Raw genomic sequence first — 19,918 nt, 5'->3', positions numbered from 1 at the left:
TAAACATTGAAATAATAAAATATATTTGTCACAACTAATAAAAAATATTATGAACAGACAAATTTGCTCACATTTTAGTGCAATTAGCTATCACAAGAGTATTTAATGGGCAATAAAAATTCAATTAATTCCCATAAGTTTTTAAGCTGCTGTTAGGTCTTTCACAGATACATTTTGAAGTGTTTTTAGTGACCTGTTGCGCAGGCAACTGGTGTAGCCGCCACCTAGTACCAAATGTAGCCAATCATTGCTTCAGTTCCCAAATGAACTGACTCCACCATTTCGGTTTACTTAATTCTGTTTCTGGTCATTTCACGTCCTTTGCAGTTTTGGTAGTTACTTCCCCCACTTTTCTAGGTACAAAATTGTGCCATCTACCGCAGGAGGTTCCTTACCAATCATGCATTTTTTGATACCCATCAGAGGGATACTGATGCTGCTCCATCTCTCCGCTTTCTTCTATAATGACTTGTGGTAGTCTTTCAAAACACATCTGCCCAAAGCATGGGGATTCAGCATTCAAAAGGTGTGGAAGCACTTCTCAGATGGGAGAAATAAAAAAAAACAGGCAAAGCAGATTAAGCCATGATAATATATAAAATAATGTTTGATAATTGCATAATTTTATTTTTGATAATTTGGAGCCAAACTTGGAAATAAAAAAATGTATCTGATCAATTGCCGAGCCCTATACAGAATCCGAAAAAAATATTTAGAGAAGAAAAAACGGATTTGGACATTATAATATCACATTTATCCTAAACAGAGCTAATTTCAGCTAATTCTAATGATTTAGGAAAACATCAAATTTTTATAACTTGCAGCAAGTCCTGGAATAACCATATCTGATAGAGATTAATCCTCAATAATCAGTTCACACAGGTTAAAAATGAAGTAATGTTTGTGGTTCATCAACTAAAATTTTCAACTAAACTCAAATTTTAACTATTTGTTCCTTCAATTATTTTATTATAAACACGCCTAAAATATACAAATCGTAATCTTATGTATCACTTGCATTTTGACTGATTCACTGTGCAGCATTTAGACCTTAATCAGCTGTCAAGAATCTTCACTTACATTAATTAAAGGCTTGTGCTGTAAGTTCACAGTTTTCCAACGATATTTTTTTTCCTAAAGAACTGAACAGATACGGTAAGAGATTCCAGAATGTTTTTTTTTAAGCTAGTGTTATAACACAAAATCTCCTGCATTCCAAAGCACTGTGACAACTGGCAAACAACGTGGTCCATTACTTCTTACAACACCTACATGACTGAAAATCATTAATGTGTTTTTGGACAAAAATGATCAAAACTGAAATATTTAGTCTACAAAATAAAATGTTTACAGAATAAAACGCTCAAAACATAATTTGCAGTTATTTTGGTAACTGATTAGTTTTTGCATTTTTTAAGCATTCAGTATTGGTGATGGACTAAGAAATTGACTTAAAAGTCTGTTTTGTTGGATTTGGCTTAATATTAAGCATGAGAATAGACCAGACTAATGGATATATCAAAAGGTATCCACTTCTTGCAGGTGATGTGAAAGGTGGCTCATACCAGGATAAATTAGAAACCATTTTAAAACTGTGTGCATGTGCTATTGTGACTGGTTGGCTGCCATAAAATCTCTATGTACAACTGCACTTCGCCTAGCCACCAGCTTGAGAGATAGCAAACACTGAAAAATTAATGAGAATGTGTAAGAGAGCAGAAAAGAAGAAAAAATGAGAACAAACTAGGTGTTAGACAGCAGACAGAAAGCTAGAAAGGGAGCTTAGTGTCTTTGAAACCGAACCCTTTTCCATCTCCTCAGAGTCCCAATGTGACTGCAGACATCATACTTAGAAATTTGAAAGGTTTAAATATTCTCCCATTACTCTGCACGTCTGAACACTCAGTGCTGCTCAGAAGACTAATTAATTTACCATAAGAGGTTTTATTAAATGGAGATGCTGTATTCCAGGTGGGGATTGCAATCTGAATTTCATAAATAAATTTCTAAACATGTTTCCATTTTGGCTTTGCAAAAAACAGCCCTGTAGCATACTTTGCTTCCTTCACTTAAGAAAATGTATCATTATAAATCTAAAATATTAAAGAAACTAAAAAGTATTAAAGTATAACTTCAGTATGTTAATTACCTGTGCAACATAATTATGGGATAAAAGGTAAAGCTGATTCAAATTGCCTTGGCTTTCACAGTAGAACAGACATCTAAGACAGCTTTAAGGCAACCCACCCTGCTGCAATTGTGAAGGGACATGGTGTTGGTAATTCTAGACAACGTAAGTTATGTTGTAACTATGGTTCTGTGTATTCCTGGACAAAGTGGAAATGTCTCCGTGCGCTCCCCACAGGTCAATATTTTATGTAAAAAAAAGTCACATATGTTACGTGTAGCCTGGGCGTTGCTACTAATAATAGCACCTGGGAAGCCAAGTTCAGTCTCCTGGGATCCTCTCGCTAAGGAGAAGTTCCAAGTGACCAGTGTGACTGGCAGTCACCATACTTACAATGTAACTTCTGTTCTGTCTCATTCTTTTCTGACTGCCAGTGGCAGTAAACAAAGAGCATGACTTGAGCAATGTCACGAGGAACGGGGTACCCACTTATCACTCAGATGGAAGAAGCCAGAGGTAGGACCGCAGAAGCCAATGTAGACTTATGGCCCACGTCAACTTGGTAAAAACATGGAATTGTGCACGGAGTTGCCAAGGATGCTGCCGCACAGATGTCCCCCAGCTGCACACCCCTCATTTCAACCTTGGGCAATGGCATCAACCACCGAATGCAACAGCCTGTGCTAAGCAAGTGCTTGCCCCCTGTTCTTCCCACCATGACATACAAATAGCTAGTCAAACAAAAAAAACTACCAAATGGCACCTATAGCCACAATGTACAGTTGCAGTGCTCGGACTGCACAAAGCATATTAGCCAACCACTGCTATCCCCCGTTTCAGAACGGTAGAGGGCAGTATGCTCCCAGCTTGATGGCCATGTTCACATAGCCTGGGTGTTTAGCCACAATTTTACCCCAGATCTATCTGACTTCCAACACAGGTAGGTAGGGGTAATAGCAAGGGTGTGGAGCTCATTGGCCCACTTAGCTGTAGTCAATGCTAAAAGAAAGGCTATTTTCTGCAATACCAGTTTTAGTGGGGTGGCATACATTGGCTCATTGGGTGGCCACCTCAAAGCCCTCAACTCCAATGGAAGATTCCATGGAGCTGCTGGCCTCTGTCCGGGAGGACGCAGCCTCTTTGCCCCTCAGAAAAACTGCACCAGCCAGTAATGCGTCCCCACCTGCTGCCGTCAACATGACCAAGACTGATTGAGATTGCTGCCAGGCAAACCTTCAAGGTCGAAGATGCCCGTCCAGCATCAGAAAGACATTGAAGGCACCTCAGAATGTCCTGCAGGGAACCAAAAAAGTGGGTCCTAACCCCTGTCGCTGCACCATGCTGAAAAGCGCCGCCAACAATAAGCGTTTTCAGCTTGCTTTTTACAGTGTCTGCTTGATCGAGGGCTCCAGACCCATTAGGGACTGTCAGCTGAAGATGTCACGGGGACGGATGCCACACCTTTGTGACCATCTGGGACATCAGGTCCCATCTCACCAGAAGCTGCCACGGCTCCCCGTTTAACAGGGGAAGGAGCATTGGAAACCAGACTCTCATAGGCCACTCGAGCAGCACTAGCAGAACCCTCAGAGTTGACGAGTTCACCCGGCAAAGATTTGGCAGGATCAGCAGTAATGATGTTAAGGCATACAGCAGCTCGCCTGGCCAGGCATCCCTAGTAGGGACCTGGGCTCTGCCAGGGAAAACCACAACGGGCAATACGTCATGCGTCATAGACCTGAGGCAAACAGGTCTACCTGGGCCTCGCCAAGCTAATCCCAGATCCTCTGAGGTATTGTCGATCTGGAGGAGCGCATCTTTGCCCCCAAGAAATGGCGAAAAAGTGCCTCCACTCCAGATAAATGTTCCACAGCTCCAGGACATTTATGTGCTGCTGCCTCTGTTGAGGGCCCCACAGCCCCTGGATGGACCTGCATTGCCACACCGCTCCCCATCCCAGAGGAGACGCATCTATGGTCACTACCTTCCACCATGTGGGAACCACACCAAGGGGGAACCTTTGTCACAAGTACATCGTGTCAGTCTAGCGATGGAGAAGAACCGTGCACCTAGACATGAGCCGCACCCCATGTGGCCGGCATTGAACCACCGCTGCAGGGGACAACGATGCAGAAGTCCAAGGGGTGTCAAGGCCAAGGCTGCCACCAGCATCCCCAACAACCTCAAACACAACTGGACCAGGGGTGGTGCTCCCAGATGAAAACAAGCAGGGACCAAATCCAGTCTATCTGCTGTGCAGTATGCCGTGCCAGCATGGCCATGAACCTTCTTATACTGATTCAGACCTCTGAATCTAGTACTGGTCAAAGGGACGCATCCTTCTTTGGTTTGAGAAAATATACTAGGTAAAACCTGTAGGCCTGCAAACATGGTGACAACTATTGCCCTTTCGTCCAGAAGCATTTTAATTTTCTGCAACAGGACCTGAGCTTGTGCAGGATCTGTGACCGTGGTCACCTTGACCCCCAATGGGGGCAGGGGCGACGGTGGAACTGCAACCCGTAACCTTGGAAGATTGTTAACACCCATGCACCTCTCTTCCTCAACTGCTGGATTGGGGGGCCCCATGCCCCCGCTGCGACCACCTCAAACATCTGAGGCCTGATTGAAATGATGTTAGCGGCCAGAGCCCTCCTAACCTAGGGCACGAAAAGCTCGCCCCGCACTACTGGCAGGTTCCCAATATAGGAGCCTGTGCTAGCCAGATGTGACGTTGCGTGACCACCAAAGTGGCACACAAACAACCCAGTTCCCTCAACATCAGTTCAAAAGCCTGAAGAGCTGAATCATTAGTGGCACCGAATGCTGCCCCGGCCATCTCTACCTGCAGAATCTGAGACTGGGCCACCAGAAGCACGGAGAGGGAATTGGCAATACAAGCCCTAAGAGCAGGTCAGTCACAAGGCAATGGGTGCTTGGACAGCGGGCTTTCTCAGTCAACCGCTCATCTGGGGAGAGAAACATCAATGCTTTGCAGTGATTCAAGGGGGGAATGTAGTCCAGCCCATGGACCCCAGGGTCCTTACATCCCTGCCATGGTGACAGAATGCCCTTGGATCTGTCCAACACATTTAGGTTCTTCCAAGAAGGCCAGCGATGATGGCACCTCAAATGGAGGGACGATTGGCGTGCAGCAAAAAAAAGCGTTGCCAGTGAGACGGGCTGCCGGGGAATCTTCTAGCCCCATTCTGGCCAGAGCTGCCATAATAAATGCCCACAATGGGCAAGGCTTCTCCCTCAGGTCATAACTCAGAGCTCCTGAGGGAAGTTTCCGAGCCATTGTTGAACTCCCCTCGGCCTCTCAACCCCGGAGGTCTGTGGACCACCATTCCTCAAGCGTCTGAAACTCTGAATTGGAGACCCTCACAGACATCATGTCATCCAAATTGCCACCCGACTCCCAGGCATCCCCCAAGGAGGCAGGCTGGGGGGGCTGGAATTTCCAAGAGCACCTTAAGCTGCTCCATCTCAGCTGTCCACCAACCGCTGAGAGGGGCGCTGCAGCTTTGCTTTCTTCCACTTAGGGTTGCCATGCTCCCCAGCAGGCATATCCATTCTTCTGCCGGAAGCTCCACAAGGGACCCCTGAGGGCGGCAGATTTCCAGCAAACAGGAGGTCTTCTACCCAATACAGCCTTTCCTCTCTCACAGACTTACACCCCATGCAATTCATGCATGGGTGTAAGTCTCTCTGTGATGACCCACGCCTAGGCACATGGTATCCTCTACTTGGAGGGCAGCCCACAAGAAGTGCATGCCAACATCTACAATTACCGGTATAGAAAACAAGCACTCCAGCCCCTCACTTCCTGTCTACTTACTTTCAGAAAATTAATTAAGGTCAACAGTGCCACAAAAAATAAATAAATAAATAAAATTCGTTAACAAAATCATTTAAAAAAAAAACCAAAAAAAACATAACTGAGTAGTGCCAAACAGCTTCCCTAGCAAAACTAATAATTACACCAGATAGGTTACCCGAGCGAAAACTGCAATAGCAACAGAGCACGGTCAGAATATCCAGCGACTTACCTAACATCATCAACTATCTAATCTTCACTAACCTGACAAAAAAATAAATAAATATTAATAGTAGCGATGCCCCAGAAGGCTACGTGACTTTGTTTACAAACAAAAATCTCAAACAGGGGAAGAAAGTTGCAAAAGTTTGTATTTTTTAACTTTAAGAAACCAATTCTAATCACACTAAAAGCTGTGAATAGCAAACACGATCATTTCAGCACCAAATAAACAGTCTCACTTATTCCTCCAGTTGCCTCATGGATGAAATTTCCTCAGTCCTCTAAAAAAAACAAGTGCATAATAACAGCCTGAGTATCATTATCATGAACTTTGATTTCATTCAAGGATAATCCTGTAGTATATCATATTGAATCTCCAATGCATCCATTTGCAGCATAACACCTGTGCATATTTGCAACACTCGACAAACAGTATATAAAGAGAGCCAACTAAAGGATGACACACAGATGTCAACTTTTCATTACCCTGTCATATCTGCACAAAGTGCTGCACCATACCATACCAACTTTATTTATAAAGCACTTTACACCTACAGGACCAAAGTGCTGTACACAATCATAAAAACAATGCAAAATGGAAAGAGATTGAATATAAAATACATATTAATGTACAGACACAATAAAACAAGTAAAAACATCTCAGATTTTCACCAAATGTTAAAGAAAAAAGATGGGTCTTAAGGAGTGACTTAAAAACAGTGAGTGAAGAGGCCTGTCTTATGCCCAAAGGAAGATCATTCCAAAGCTTGGGAGCTGCCACAGAAAACGCACGGTTCCCTCTGAGCTTGCATTTTGTTTTTGGCACCTTCAGGAACAACTGATCAGCTGACCTGAGGGAACGTGACGGTGTGTAAGAATGTAACCGCTCAGACAGATAAGGAGGGGCAAGGCCATTAAGAGCTTTAAAAACAAATAAAAGGATTTTAAAATGAATCCTAAAATGTACTGGCAGCCAATGTAAGGAAGCTAAAATAGGGGAGATATGATCAAATTTCCGGGTGCCTGTTAAAAGACGAGCAGCAGCATTTTGTACCCTCTGGAGCTGGGAAACACATAAATCACTGACTCCTATATAAAGTGCATTGCAGTGATCCAGCCGTGTGGTCACAAATGCATGGATTATTGTTTCGAAATGCTGTCTGGAAAGGATATGTTTTACTTTGGCTAGCTGCCTTAAGTGGAAGAAACTGGATTTTACAACGGCTCTAATATGTGCTTCCAACTTAAGACCAGCATCCATCTTGACCCCTAAATTTGTGATAACCGGCTTGACATACTGGGCCAGAGAGCAAAGATTAGTCAGGGAATCTGTAGTCAATCTGCCAAAAATCACTACCTCTGTCTTATCTTCATTTAGTTTCAAGAAATTTCGGGCCACCCAGGCCTTCAAATCATCCAGACATAATTGCAGAGACCGAAGAGAGGTGGAGTCTGCATTTTTTAGTGGTAAGTATATCTGTGTGTCATCTGCATAACAATGAAAAGCAATCCCATATTTTCTAAAAATAGACCCAAGAGGGAGGAGGTACAACAAAAAAAGAAGAGGACCTAGAACTGAGCCCTGTGGGACACCACACGACAGCGGAGCAGAGGGGGACCTATGGGCATTAAGACAGACACAAAAAGTACGGGTGGCCAAATATGATCTAAACCTAGAGCTTTGTGACCGATGCCCACCCAATGTTCCAAACGGGAAAGTAAAATGCCATGATCAACTGTATCAAAAGCAGCTGATAAATCCAACATCTTGGGAATGACATATACAGGTCCTTCTCAAAATATTAGCATATATGATAAAGATAAAGTGATAAAGTTCATTATTTTCCATAATGTCATGATGAAAATTTAACATTCATATATTTTAGATTCATTGCACACTAACTGAAATATTTCAAGTCTTTTATTGTCTTACTACGGATGATTTTGGCATACAGCTCATGAAAACCCAAAATTCCTATCTCACAAAATTAGCATATTTCATCCGACCAATAAAAGAAAAGTGTTTTTAATACAAAAAACGTCAACCTTCAAATAATCATGTACAGTTATGCACTCAATACTTGGTCGGGTATCCTTTTGCAGAAATGACTGCTTCAATGCGGCGTGGCATGGAGGCAATCAGCCTGTGGCACTGCTGAGGTCTTATGGAGGCCCAGGATGCTTCGATAGCAGCCTTTAGCTCATCCAGAGTGTTGGGTCTTGAGTCTCTCAACGTTCTCTTCACAATATCCCACAGATTCTCTATGGGGTTCAGGTCAGGAGAGTTGGCAGGCCAATTGAGCACAGTGATACCATGGTCAATAAACCATTTACCAGTGGTTTTGGCACTGTGAGCAGGTGCCAGGTCGTGCTGAAAAATGAAATCTTCATCTCCATAAAGCTTTTCAGCTGATGGAAGCATAAAGTGCTCCAAAATCTCCTGATAGCTAGCTGCATTGACCCTGGCCTTGATAAAACACAGTGGACCAACACCAGCAGCTGACACGGCACCCCAGACCATCACTGACTGTGGGTACTTGACACTGGACTGCTGGCATTTTGGCATTTCCTTCTCCCCAGTCTTCCTCCAGACTCCGGCACCTTGATTTCCGAATGACATGCAGAATTTGCTTTCATCCGAAAAAAGTACTTTGGACCACTGAGCAACAGTCCTGTGCTGCTTCTCTGTAGCCCAGGTCTGGGGAATGCGGCACCTGTAGCCCATTTCCTGCACACGCCTGTGCACGGTGGCTCTGGATGTTTCTACTCCAGACTCAGTCCACTGGTTCCGCAGGTCTCCCAAGGTCTGGAATCGGCCCTTCTCCATAATCTTCCTCAGGGTCCGGTCACCTCTTCTCGTTGTGCAGCGTTTTCTGCCACACATTTTCCTTCCCACAGACTTCCCATTGAGGTGCCTTGATACAGCACTCTGGGAACAGCCTCGTTGATTCAGATGATTAGGTTCATAGCTCGTTTAGAGACCCTTTTAATGATATGCTAATTTTGTGAGATAGGAATTTTGGGTTTTCACGAGCTGTATGCCAAAATCATCCGTATTAAGACAATAAAATACCTGAAATATTTCAGTTAGTGTGCAATGAATCTAAAATATATGAATGTTAAATTTTCATCATGACATTATGGAAAATAATGAACTTTATCACAATATGCTAATTTTTTGAGAAGGACCTGTATGTTCTTCAAGACAATCCAATAGCTGATTATAGACTACCTTCTCAAGAATTTTTGAAATAAAAGGCAGTTTAGAGATGGGTCTATAATTTGCCAGAACAGTGGGATCCAAAGATGGTTTCTTGAATAGAGGCTCCAGAACTGCATGTTTCATGGCTAATTCAGCTTCCTAAATCTGACAGTCACAATGCTCTAAATGCAGCAACTGCAACAAGAGGACCCCCACATTATAAATGGCTTTGAGTGTGCACCTCAGCTCATTGACAAAAATTTAGATAGGACAGATTTACCACAACTATGCAAAGCTGGTTCTCATCATAAAAAAGTCATGGCAGCTATATTTTACTAAGGAACAACCCTAGTAGAGAATGCTGATTAATTTTCCTTCACCATTTTCTAATTGTAACTTTTTAAGTTCCAGCTTGGCAGCTTGATGTCTTCTCAGCTACCACTGCCAACCACTGTCTTTAATTTCTCATCTCTTACAAGTAACAAGCACTCAATAGAATTTAGATGATGTTAAATAAAGACTGTTAAAGTGCAACCTATTTTGCAGCTTTTATTGGTTACCAGTCTAATAAAGAAGGCATAAATTGCAATTCATATCCATTGGTTTTCCATGAAGTAAAACTGCACTCTGCGAATCCAAAAACACTCAGGTAAAAAAAAAAAACAAAAGCAACCAATTTACAATAATTAATAAATGTATTAGTAGTGGGACAGTTATTCAATATTTATTTATATCAAGCAAATTGTTTCATGTAGAATCTGCATCCTACAGGTTTAGCAAGAAACACTTTATAGCAAACCATATCAGTCACATCCTGTTTAATCTGTAGTCACAACTCTGTAATCATATAAATAGTTTTATTCAGGCATTAACGACTCAAATCAACAACTCTGCAACAAGATAAACAAGAGCCAAATTCCAGTAAAACATTCAACAAAAGTCAAGTGAAAAACATTCGACCATAACAGTTCCTGTTTCAAGTACAGCAGACCTGCCTGACCTCCAGCTACAGTGTTAAACAGGGTCCGCAATTAGGATTTAGATGCACATTTTGTTACGTTAAACTGACAAACTTCAATGTATTTTATTGGAATCTAATGTGACAGACCAACAAAAAAAAATAGTGCATGATTGTGAAGTAGAAAACATTTTTTTTCTTTTTTTATAAATTAATTTCTGACAAGTCTGACAAGTGCGCCACGCATATGTTTACCGTAAACCATGCAAGAGATGCAGGAAACATGGAACAAGGCGGTCTGGACAGATAAGGCCACATGTGACTTACAAACACTTTGTGTGGATTTGAACAAACAAACACTGAACATCACCCTGAACACAATTTCCCTAGGGTCAAACATGGTGGTGGCAGCATCATGCTGTGGTTATGTTTATCTTAAGCAGGGACAAGGAAACTGGTCAGAGTTAATGGAAAGTGTGTGAAGTTAAATAAAATAAGTTAAATAAGAAATCTACAAAAAAAAAACAAGCTGGAAGGAGGGAAAAAATGAAGAATGACAAGGAAAAAAAGACAAGAACAGAAAGAAAGTGTATGACAAGTAGGGCAGAAAGGAAGAAAGCCAAGGAGGACAGAAAGAAGCAATGGAGGCAGGACACAATAAAAGAAAAGAAATAAGACAGATTGGACATAAAAATGAAAGAAGGAAGGAATGAGGAAAAAAGAATAGAAAGGAAGGAAGGAATGACAGATGGAAAGAAGGAAGAACATAGGAAGGAAGAAAGGACATAAGTTCAGGAAAAATTTAGAATACAAAAGGAAAGTAAGAGGGCGGATAGGGCAAAAGGACAACCACAGAAAAGGAAGGAATCAAGAACAGAAAGAGCTAGGGCATGAAGATGGCAGATAGAAAAAAAAGCAGGAAAATAAGTAGGGGCACAAGATAGAAAGGGAAGGTGAGATGGAAAAAGAAGGGAGGAAAGGGAGATGAAGAAGAGAGATGGAGCACAAGCATAGAAAGAAGGCTAGGCACAAGAATGAAAGGATGGACATAAGTAAGGAAGGGCAGATGGAAGGACAGGAAGGATTAGGAAATAAGGACCTCAGGAAGCACACAAGGATAAAAGGAAGGAAAGAGACAATGTGGTGGAAAAGCAATTAGTTTTTCATACTCCTACTTAGGTTTTCCCATACTTATACAGACCTGGATAACACTGAAATCAAATTCATCATTATACTAGGCAACATATGAAAGGTTGTTCTACTTAAGTACTAACACAGGGGGCTGAACACAAATGCATGGCACGCTTTGTATTATTCATTCACATCCAACATAAAAGAAAAAAAAAACAAAAAAACATGTATTATTCCCTCCCCTTCAAAACTATGCGCTAGTTTTGTGTTGATCTATCACATAAAACCCCAACAAAATACATTAAGTTCTGTGGTTATAACGTCACTAAATGTAAAACGATTTCAGGGTATACCAACACATATTTTACCGTACAGGTTTTATTTACATGCGTAAAAATGAAATGCATCAGATGGAATCCAAGTTCTGCAGCTGTGCAACGTCGTTAAAAATCAAGTAGCAAATCATCCAGTCAGCAACAACATCCAAACTTAGTTGCACATTTCAAAAGCAGCAATATCTAAACACTTAATCCAAAAGCACAACAACATCCACTTAAATATTTTAGCGAAGTACAAGTCACCAAGTTGTCTTACCTTAATATATGTTTTCATTTGAGATTATTTCCAGAAAAGTCGGAAAATGCTTTAATCTAACGAAAACAGTCATTAGTCAACATAATGTTCAGGTGTGGTCAGGTCTGGTGCTGGTGAAACGTGAGCGACTGTCTGTAACTTTAGTGACGTTACAATGACGTCACTGTAGATAACTTACTTTCCTAAGTCATCCAAAGTGATCCTCAATTATTCAAGGAATTCACGACTTTATAATCCCGCCCAGTATTTTAGATGCAACATTAGGTAGTTTTGCTTAGATTTTGCCAACAGGCTTCCTAGCGGTCATTACGTTTGCGCATGCGCTTCCACATTTTTAGCTTTACTTTAAAAATCTCGCTGAAAAATTAACGCACTTTAAAAAGGTGTTGAACTTATAACGTAGATTGATCGCTTAAATTACTGCTTTTAAGACATGTAAGCTTGTCAGTATTATGCCTCAATATACGGCTCTGATTTTAATTAACATTACAAATTATTTTAGAAAAGCTACAAAACCTGATTAGTTGCATGGCCACTAGGGGTCCTATCCTATAACAAGACTGGCAATATTTTCAAGCCTTTAATTCTGTTAATTAGGATAATTTCGCGCTTGTAGCAAATGAAAACACAATATTTAAGATTACAATATCACATCAGACAAACAAATATACATTTGTAAAACAGAAATGTGAATATCACTACAGATAGATATTACAAGCTATTACAAGCTTGCTTTATTATGCTGAATTGATTAATAAAGCTTTTCTTGTGTAAAGTGTTGAATGAAGACATCTATTTTAGATAGATACGTATTTTTATCACAACTACTGCAAATAGCTCCGTGCTTAAAACATGGGCACAAATTATGGCTTTTACCTTGTAATCATCTACTCCTGGTTTAGCTCTCTCTTTATCCCTAAATTTAAAACTTCTCTCAACTCCTCTAACAGAAAGAGAGCCAGAAAAAACAAGGTGCAGCCATCTGTTTCGACCAGTTGCACAGAAGGCACAGGAAGAAAGAAAAGAAGAACACAACAAACAGTATGGGGGTGAGTACAAACACAGAAATGACTGCAGTAAGGCACACTGAAAGAGCACAGAGCTGTTATTGGGAATACTTTCAGAGCAAAATTAGAAGCAAAGATCATGTCTTCCAAGCTAAACATGGAGCTGGTTCCATAAGAGGAGGCCAACAATTGATGGTGCTGGCTCTAATCCTGCATTTGGGGCTTTAATTCGATCTGCAGTTTTGAAATAAGATCTATGGGACTTTGTACACTGCTCAAAAAAATAAAGGGAACACTTAAACCACACAATATAACTCCAAGTACATCAAACTTCTGTGAAATCAAACTGTCCACTTAGGAAGCAACACTGATTGACAATCAATTTCACATGCTGTTGTGTAAATGGAATAGACAACAGGGGGAAATCTTTGGCGATTAGCAAAACATACTCAATAAAGGAGTGGTTCTGCAGGTGGGGACCACAGACCACTTCTCAGTACCTATGCTTTCTGTCTGATGTTTTGGTCACTTTTGAATGTTGGTGGTGCTTTCACACTCGTGGTAGCATGAGACGGACTCTACAACCCACACAAGTGGCTCAAGGTAGTGCAGCTCATCCAGGATGGCACATCAATACGAGCTGTGGCAAGAAGGTTTGCTGTGTCTGTCATCGTAGTGTCCAGAACCTGGAGGCGCTACCAGGAGACAGGCCAGTACACCAGGAGACGTGGAGGAGGCCGTAGGAGGGCAACCACCCAGCAGCAGGACCGCTACCTCTGTCTTTGTGCAAGGAGGAACAGGAGGAGCACTGCCAGAGTCCTGCAAAATGACCTCCAGCAGGCCACAAATGTGCATGTGTCTGCAAAACGGTTAGAAACCGACTCCATGAGGATGGTATGAGGGCCCAACGTCCACAAATGGGGGTTGTGCTCACAGCCCAACACCGTGCAGAACGCTTGGCATTTGCCAGAGAACAGCAGGATTGGCAAATTCGCCACTGGCACCCTGTGCTCTTCACAGATGAAAGCAGGTTCACACTGAGCACATGTGACAGACATGACGGAGTCTGGAGACACCGTGGAGAGCGATCTACTGCCTGTAACATCCTTCAGCATGACCGGTTTGAAAGTGGGTCAGTAATGGTGTGGGGTGGCATTTCTTTGGAGGGCTGCATGGCCCTCCATGTGCTCACCAGAGGTAGCCTGGTAGTGTGTTTTTCCACTTTAATTTTGTGTGTGACTCCAAATCCAGGCCTCCATTGGTTAATAAATGTGATTTCCATTGATGATTTTTGTGTGATTTTGTTGTCAGCACATTCAACTTTGTACAGAACAAAGTATTCAATGAGAATATTTTATTCATTCAGATCAAGGATGTGTTATTTGAGTGTTCCCTTTATTTTTTTGAGCAGTGTATAAACAGATGTGTTTCTAGCTCCTTGTCAGACATTCTGCTGCTTTTGTTGTTTTTTGCCATACTCTGAGAGAATATTCTTCATTCTGGATATAATGCTAGAACTGCATGCTGATTTCTAGCATGTTAATTAAAGTGACTCTGGTCAAAATAACTACATGTATTTTTCTTGCCATTTATTAAGAACACCATTTTATTCATAATGTCGGTTAATGACGCACATCATGAGTTATAGTTTTTTTTTCATTCTTCCATGAACATTGCTCTTAATTACGCTTTACAGACTCGTCTCTTTACATACTGTATAGTAGAAACCAGATTTTCATATAAACTTAAGGTGTAGCCATTTTTGTCTCTGTCTAATATTAAATCATACTGAACTTTTTGTGTTTTGCATCAGGTAGAATTAACACATTTATTTCTATTTGCTAAAAGCCAGAATAATGAGGGAACACATCTTTTTGGAGATTTCTTTGTAACTTTCTGGAAATTTAGATGTTTGCAAACATTTTGGCTGACTTGGGCCAAGCATCTTGAGTATCCTTCTTAGGGTAAACTTCTCCAAATAGTTTTGGACCATTCCTCCTGACAGAACTGGTATAACTGGGTCAGATTTGTAGACTACTTTGATTACACACATTTTCAGCTCTGACCACAATACAGGACAGAGATCACAGCTTTGTGGTGGTCTCACCAAAACGACGACTATGTTGTCTTTAAGCGTACGACACCCACAAGATATGATGCTGCCACCCCCATACTTTAAAGTTAGGGTGGTGTCCTCGTGGCATGCAAGTTTCTCCAAATGTAAAAACTAACATTCTGGATCACCACTTTAAATTTTGTTTCATCACACCACAGAATATGTCTCCAAAAAATGAGATCTTTGTCCCCGAGTGTATTTGCAAACTACAATTCTGCTGTATGTGCTAGTTATGGTGTAATGGCTTCTTTATTGTTGAGTTGCCTTCAGCCCATGTTGGTACATTGTTTCACTGTGGATGACCAGACCCTCTTACCAGTATTTTCACAAGGTCTTTTGCTTTTGTTCTGAGATTTGTTCACTGTGACAAATAACCTGTCTCTATCTTGAATGGTATGATGACTCGGAGTGTCGAGTCATCATAGTGTATACAGTTGTACATAACTGTTTGAACAGATGAACGTGGCACCTTCAGCAATATAGAAAGTATACCCAAGGATGAACCAGACTTGTGGAAATCCACAATTCTTTTCTTAAGATCTTGCACAATTTCTTTAGTTTTTACTTTAGCTTTTTTTTCTTTTTCTTGAACTGCATAGTCAACTTACTGTATGTAAAGTTCCAAATTTGAAGAAAAAAAAATAAATTGTTACTTTAAAAGGGAGCGGTACTGTAAATTATTTTTGTCGAACATCTCTACTGTAAAAGAAACAAGTGCCTTCATCATTGCATTGTATCAAAATGGCTTCGCAGTCAAGGATATCACTGCTAGTAAGGTTGTCATTTTCCAATTAAATCAAGGAATTTAAGTTTATTTAAGGAAAACTTCAGGGTGCCCAAGAAAGTTCAGCAAAATGACTTTACTGCTTTAGTTTTGTTAGATCTTAGCAGCGTTTCTACTGTACTCTGATTAACAAAAAGAAAAGATTCACAATATTGTATTGTATTTGTTGGCTGGAACTAAGGGATCAGATTGCCACCAGTGCAGAGCTCGCTCAGAAATGGACACCTGCCTGGTGTCAAGAAGGGCTACAATTAAGCTGCTTCTCACCAAGAAAACACATTGCAGACAGACTGCCATTCTGCAGGAAGTACCAGGATTGGACTACCACAGAGGACTGGGGTAAAGGTTTTTCTCTTTCAGTTAGGGGAAAATGGACAGTCCAGAGACAAAAAGGTGAACAGGAACATGGACAACATTGGGAACAAGGCAATCTGCAGCAATGTTGTTAAACTTTTTCTATTTTTGGTTCATTGCAAACTCAGAACCCAGATAGTAAGTAGTTTATCCAGCTAATGGAAACATCCATCCATCCATTTTCTATACCCGCTTCTTCTATACAGGGTCGTGGGGGAGCTGCAGTCTATCTCCTGGAGTCTATGAGCGAGAGGCGGGGTACACCCCCGACAGGTCATCAGTCCATCGCAGGCTACTGGAAAAACATGGTTTAATGAAAATAAATTACAGATAGTGTATACATGTGTTGTTTGGGCAATGAAACAACTTAGCTGTAATTTCTTAGTGGCTTTACCAGAACATATTATATATACTGCTAGATATTGTATATTTACTATAAATTGTGCTGCCCTAACAGTGTGTTATGCAAACAGTTATTTTACCAAGTAACAGTTACGACCACAAAAAGACATTTTATCAAAAGATAAAAAATGAGGTCGTCGTCGTCGTCGTCTTCCGCTTTATCCGGAACCGGGTCGCGGGGGCAGCAGACTCAACAGAGACGCCCAGACGTCCCTCTCTCCAGACACCTCCTCCAGTTCCTCCAGGGGGAGCCCAAGGCGTTCCCAGGCCAGCCGAGAGACATAGTCCCTCCAGCGTGTCCTGGGCCGTCCCCTGGGCCTCCTCCCGGTGGGACGTGCCTGGAACACCTCCCAAGGAAGGCGTCCAGGAGGCATCCGGTATAGATGCCCAAGCCACCTCAACTGGCTGCTCTCGATGTGGAGGAGCAGCGGCTCTACTCCGAGCCCCTCCCGGATGGCCGAGCTCCTCACCCTATCTCTAAGGGAGTGCCCGGCCACCCTACGGAGGAAGCTCATTTCAGCCGCTTGTATCCGGGCTCTCGTTCTTTCGGTCATGACCCAAAGTTCATGGCCATAAGTGAGGGTAGGAACGTACACCGACCAGTAAATTGAGAGATTTGCTTTTCGGCTCAGCTCTCTCTTCACCACAACGGACCGGCACAGCGCCCCCATTACTGTGGCAGCCGCAACGATCCGTCTGTCGATCTCCCGCTCCATTCTTCCCTCACTCGTGAACAAGACCCCGAGATACTTAAACTCCTCCACTTGAGGCAGGAACTCCCCTCCAACCTGAAGAGGACAAGCCACCCTTTTCCGGTCGAATACCATGGCCTCGGACTTGGAGGAGCTGATCCTCATCCCAGCCGCTTCACACTCGGCTGCGAACCACCACAGCGCATGCTGTAGGTCTTGGCTAGAGGGGGCCAGCAGGACCACGTCATCTGCAAAAAGAAGAGACGAAATCCACTGGTCCCCAAACCTGACCCCCTCCGGCCCTTGGCTGCGTCTAGAAATCCTGTCCATAAAAGTTATGAACAGGACCGGTGACAAAGGGCAGCCCTGCCGGAGTCCAACATGCACCGGGTACAGGTCCGACTTAGTGCCGGCAATGCGGACCAAACTCCTGCTCCGCTCGTACAGGGACCGGATGGCCCCTAGTAAAGGGCCCCCGATTCCATACTCCTGGAGCACCCCCCACAGGGCATCACGAGGGACACAGTCGAATGCCTTCTCCAGGTCCACAAAACACATGTGAACCGGTTGGGCAAACTCCCATGAACCCTCGAGCACCCTGTAGAGGGTATAGAGCTGGTCCAGTGTTCCACGGCCGGGACGAAAACCACACTGCTCCTCCTGAAGCAGAGGTTCGACTATCGGTCGGACTCTCCTCTCCAATACCCTGGCGAAGCCTTACCAGGGAGGCTGAGGAGTGTGATCCCCCTGTAGTTGGAACACACCCTCCGGTCCCCCTTCTTATGAAGGGGGACCACCACCCCAGTCTGCCAGTCCAGAGGCACTGTCCCCGACTGCCACGCAATGTTGAAGAGACGTGTCAACCATGACAGCCCTACAACATCCAGAGTCTTGAGGTACTCAGGGCGGATCTCATCCACCCCCGAAGCCTTGCCACCGCGGAGCTTTTTAACCACCTCGGTGACTTCAGCCTGGGTGATGAAAGAGTCCGGCCCCGAGTCCCCAGCCTCTGTTTCCACCATGGAATGCGTGATGGCAGGATTGAGGAGATCCTCGAAGTACTCCTTCCACCGCCCGATAATGTCTTCAGTCGAGGTCAGCAGTCTCCCGCCCCCACTATAAACAGTGTTGGCAAAGCACTGCTTTCCCCTCCTGAGGCGACGGACGGTTTGCCAGAATCGCTTTGAGGCCAACCGGTAGTCCTTCTCCATCGCCTCACCGATCTCCTCCCAGGCCTGTGTTTTTGCCTCTGCCACAGCCCGGGCCGCAGCACGCTTGGCCTCACGGTACCCGTCAGACGCCTCAGGAGTCCCACAAGCCAACCACAGCCGATAGGACTCCTTCTTCAGCTTAACAGCTTACTGCCCTTACTGCCGGTGTCCACCACCGGGTTCTGGGATTGCCGCCGCGACAGGCACCGCAGACCTTACGGCCACAGCTACGGGCAGCAGCATCGACAATAGATGCGGAGAACATGGTCCACTCGGACTCTATGTCTCCAACATCCCCCGGGATCTGGTCGAAGCTCTCCCGGAGGTGGGAGTTGAATACATCCCTGGCCGAGGGCTCCGCCAGACGTTCCCAGCAGACCCTCACTATGCGCTTGGGCCTGCCAAGTCTGACTGGATTTCTCCTCCTCCAGCGGATCCAACTCACCACCAGGTGATGATCAGTGGACAGCTCAGCCCCTCTCTTCACCCGAGTGTCCAAAACATGCGGCCGAAGATCTGATGATACGACAACAAAGTCGATCATCAACCTCCTGCCTAGGGTGTCCTGGTGCCAAGTCCACTGATGGACACCCTTATGTTTGAACATGGTGTTCGTTATGGACAAACCGTGACTAGCACAGAAGTCCAATAACAAAACACCACTCGGATTCAGATCGGGGAGGCCATTCCTCCCAATCACGCCTCTCCAGGTGTCACTGTCGTTCCCCACGTGGGCGTTGAAGTCCCCCAGCAGAATAATGGAGTCCCCGGGAGGGGCACTATCCAGCACCCCCGACAGAGACGCCAAGAAGGCCAGGTACTCCGCACTGCCACTCGGCCCGTAGGCTGAAATGATAGTCAGAGACCTCTCCCCAACCCGAAGGCGCAGGGATACGACCCTCTCATCCACTGGGGTAAACCCCAACACAAGACGGCTGAGCTGGGGGGCAACAAGCAAACCCACACCAGCCCGCCGCCTCTCCCCGTGGGCCACTCCAGAGTAGAACAGAGTCCAACCCCTCTCAAGGAGATGGGTTCCAGAGCCCACGCTGTGCGTGGAGGCAAGCCCGACTATTTCTAGTCGATATCTCTCGACCTCCCGCACAAGCTCAGGCTCCTTCCCCTCCAGCGAGGTGACATTCCACATCCCTAGAGCCAGCCTAAGCATCTGGGGATCGCGCCGCTGAGGTCTCCACCTTCGTCGGCCACCCAATCCTCTTTGCACCGGTCCCTCACGGTTCCCCCTACAGGTGGTGGGCCCACTGGGGGATGGCCTCGCGTCTATCATTCGGGCTTG

Source organism: Girardinichthys multiradiatus, chromosome 17 (assembly GCF_021462225.1).
Source record: "Girardinichthys multiradiatus isolate DD_20200921_A chromosome 17, DD_fGirMul_XY1, whole genome shotgun sequence".
NCBI lineage: Eukaryota > Metazoa > Chordata > Actinopteri > Cyprinodontiformes > Goodeidae > Girardinichthys > Girardinichthys multiradiatus.
The sequence above is the reverse complement of the archived record's forward strand: the minus strand, read 5'-3'. Positions refer to the sequence as shown.